A 3,731-nucleotide genomic window follows, 5' to 3' on the forward strand; every position below is an offset into this window, starting at 1 on the left:
AATCTAGGACTATTGTGGATTACATGACAACTATTAGGCTCGAGTCAGTCTCCCTTTTAGTTTGTTATTTCCCAGTCTCTAGTTAGGATAGAAGTTTCTCCCCTGTTTAGGGGAACTACGTTGCCCTGATCCTCATATCAGATGAGGTACGTAGGCAGGAGATCGTGCGAGATCTCTCCGGGCACCCTTTTTCTTTTTTTGGTGTGTGTTTGTTTGTTTGGAGTCTGATGTAAGTCCAGCGATTGGCATTCGGTTTCCCGTTGGTTTGTTTGGTGTGGAGTTGGATGTAAGTCCATTGATTGGCATTCCATTTCCTGTTGTGTTCTTTCGTTTGACGTCTCAGCGTCTTTGTGTTGTGTTTTGTTTCGGCGTGCGTTAGCCGAACTACGGTAGCTCTGATTCTCATTCCCGATGAGATACGTAGGCATGGGATGCGATATCCTAGCGAGCCCGTTCCCGTTTCCCCGAACTACGTTGGCTCTGATGTTTGTTTCTGACAAACTACGTAGGCCCGGGATGCGACATCCTGTCGAGTCCCCTTCCTCCATCTTCTTTCGCCTGTTTTATTATTCCAGTGTGTGTGCATTCTTTTTGAGCAGTTATTTAGCAACCTTATTCTTTTCTTCTGAGCGTGGATCCCGTCGAGTACGACGGACGTGAGGGGTGCTAATACCTTCCCCTTGCGTAACCGACTCCCGATCCTAGCAATCTCTGGTCGTAAGACCATTCCTTTTCCTTTCCAGGTTTACTTCGAGCGTTTCCTTTCCCTCCTTTGGGATAAATAACGCACGGTGGCGGCTCTGTTTGTTTGTTTTTTCCCGCCGGTTGTTTTTCGCGAATGCGACAGGACCATGAAGACCCCTTTGCTTTTCTCACCAAATTTTATGAGATAGCATTGGCGGCCGGAGTTGATCAAGCTCAAGAGCTACCATTGTTCAAAAGACTATTTCCTCATGCTTTGCTCGGAAAAGCCAAAGATTGGTACTTGGATCAAACACCTGCAGTCATTGATAACATGAAATAATATCACATTTTTGGACTCGATTTAATTAAATTATATTATTATTCACTTCAATTTATTTCATTTTATTCGATATTACTTGGTATTTTTCCTTTTATTTGTCTCAGGTAGCTTATTTGAAGCACAAGTGAAAAAGGAAGAAAAGGAGGTGCAAAAAGAAATGAAGAGAAGCAAATTTCACCAAACCAAGCCCAACCCAAAAGTACTAGCGCTGAGCCTGTGACGAGCGCCACACATGGTGTGACGAGCGTCACGCCCTGCTGCCTTGTGTTACGAGCGTAACACATGGTGTGACGGACGTCACACCATTCTCCTATATTTTTGGCTTCAGAAGCGCAACAGAGGCACGTTGAAGCCTATTGTTACGCTTGACCTGGGAAACGTGAAAACCACTTTTACGGAAGGAGTTTTGGAAACCGTTACAAATTGGGATAATATAAATAGAGCCAAGGAATAAACACTGCAGCTCTCGCCTCTTCGTGCTTTTTTTTTTCCTCTTCCAGCCGTGCAAGCAGATTTCACAGCATTACCTTTTTACAGTTTTTACTTTTCTTTGCAATTTCTATTTTCTTTTCCAGTCAATCTTTCAGCACTTAATTAATTTTTCACACAATGGTTTCTACACCGGAAACTATTGTGTATCTTTTACCGGATCTAACCTTACGTTAGACCCTAGGTTTTTTTTCCTTCACTTTTATTTTCCTGTCCGATTGAAGAATTCAAGAACAAATTCAACCGGTCTGTGGTGGAGTGTTCAAGACTGCTATTAATTACTCAGGTTCTTTAATTATTGTTTGAATTTATATATGCCCTGCTTTATTGTTTATTTACGTTATTTGCCTGAGATGTTTCTATTTAAGCATGATGATTGTTTAGATCTGTTCAGCATGTCTGGCTAATTTATTTAGGTATCGGTATGTAAAGTAAGCGGAATGAAGGAATCAAAACTAAGTTGGTTTAATTACGCTTAAAAATAAAATCACTCTTTTTATGGTCTCAATTTACAAGTTCAATACCAAGGTTTTTGTACGAGAGTAAAAGACTAAAGAAGTTAAAATCAATAGAACGAAAGTTTGAGTTTTTAACTGGACAGTGTAAATTGAACATTAATTCTAGATCAGGGCGAAAGCAATTTTTAGAGTTAATTAAATTCTAATCTTTTTCAAAAAGTACTTTTAAAAGTTAAATGTGAGGACGAGAGTTAAGCATTTGAATTTAATTATATAATCTAAGTCAACAGAGCGAGAGTTTGAGACGAGGGTGTTTAAACGATTAGTATTTTCTTAAAAAGAGTTTCTATAGATTCTATTGTTTTCAAAAAGTGATTTTGGACTTAACTAATAAGTGACAGCTACGTTAATATAAAGTCACAGTCTATTCAACAGAGCGAGAGTTTGAGAAAAGGCTTTTAATCAATAGTGTCTACTGAAAAGATTTATTTTAAAACCAAGAAACCAACGAAGATTTGATTCCCTAATTACGACGAACTACATACCGATATCCGCTTAATTGATATTTAGTTTAGATCTTATTTTAGTTTTAACTTTTCCCCCGAAACAATCAAAATATCATCCGCCTTAGCTTTATGAAGTAACCTTAGAAAACGGTATATCGATTCATAAGTCCCTGTGGGATCGATATCTTTTAAAACTACGCGATAGAACTGTGCACTTGCAGTTAGTACCCCATTCGACTCATAAAGTCGCGATCAAGTTTTTGGGGCCGTTGCCGGGGACTTTTGTTTAGTCGATATCGTAACTCTTCTGTTACGCTGTAGAGACTAAGGTATTTTATTTTTTTTTTCTTTTCTTTCTTTCGTTGATTTGTATGCCACACACTCGCTCACAAGGCGAGCCGTTTTACTTACGAATCAACGACATCGAACTATATCTCCGAGTCTTACGACGAATTCGGGAATATCATGCTGCAAACAACCTCCCTCCTATCGAAGTGCCAGACCTCAAAAATCTTCTTCCTTCACCAATACCCGAGATGGCAGAACCATCTCGCGCTCTTCGAGATTACGCTGCTCCATCGCAAGATGAGCCGCATTCGAGTATTGCTCCACCCGCAATCGAAGCAAACAACTTCGAACTTAAACCTGCTCTGTTGCAGGAAGTGCAACAGAATCAATTCTTTAGAAATCCTACCGAGGATCCAAACCTTCATTTATCCGTATTTGTCCAATACGCTGATACTCTTAAAGCTAATGGTGTCACTTCAGAGGCAATTCGACTTCACCTTTTTCCTTTCTTGTTAAGAGATAAAGCTAGAAGATGGCTTCAGTCTCTTCCTTCCAACTCAGTTACCACATGGAACGAGTTGAAGAAAGTCTTCCTTGCCTGATATTTTCCTCCAAGCAAAACAGCTATGTTGAGAGCCCAGATAAATGGATTTAAACAGAAAGATAACGAGTCTCTTTTCGAAGCATGGGAAAGATACAAAGACATGATGAGACTTTGTCCACACCATGGTTTAGAGGACTGGTTAGTGATTCATACCTTCTATAATGGTCTCTTGTACAACACAAGGTTAACAATAGACGCCGCCGCAGGTGGTGCACTTATGGATAAACCTTATGCCGATGCTTATCAACTTATCGAAAGCATGGCTCAAAATCATTATCAGTGGGGAAGCGACCGAGCAATGGTAGAGAAACCTCAAACGAAAAGTGGCATGTACGAGATAAGTAGCCTTGATCATGTTAATG

At 40.0% G+C, this 3,731-nt stretch overlaps 1 non-coding gene across 1 annotated transcript; it reads right to left on the bottom strand.

Moving 5' to 3' along the window:
* Positions 1 to 3,391: 3,391 nt before the first annotated feature.
* LOC127110009 (small nucleolar RNA R71) lies at positions 3,392 to 3,498 on the bottom strand. The gene has a single exon (XR_007797249.1). It is a non-coding gene; the product is annotated as a small nucleolar RNA R71 (small nucleolar RNA).
* Positions 3,499 to 3,731: the final 233 nt, after the last annotated feature.

Source organism: Lathyrus oleraceus, chromosome 7 (genome assembly GCF_024323335.1).
Source record: "Lathyrus oleraceus cultivar Zhongwan6 chromosome 7, CAAS_Psat_ZW6_1.0, whole genome shotgun sequence".
NCBI lineage: Eukaryota > Viridiplantae > Streptophyta > Magnoliopsida > Fabales > Fabaceae > Lathyrus > Lathyrus oleraceus.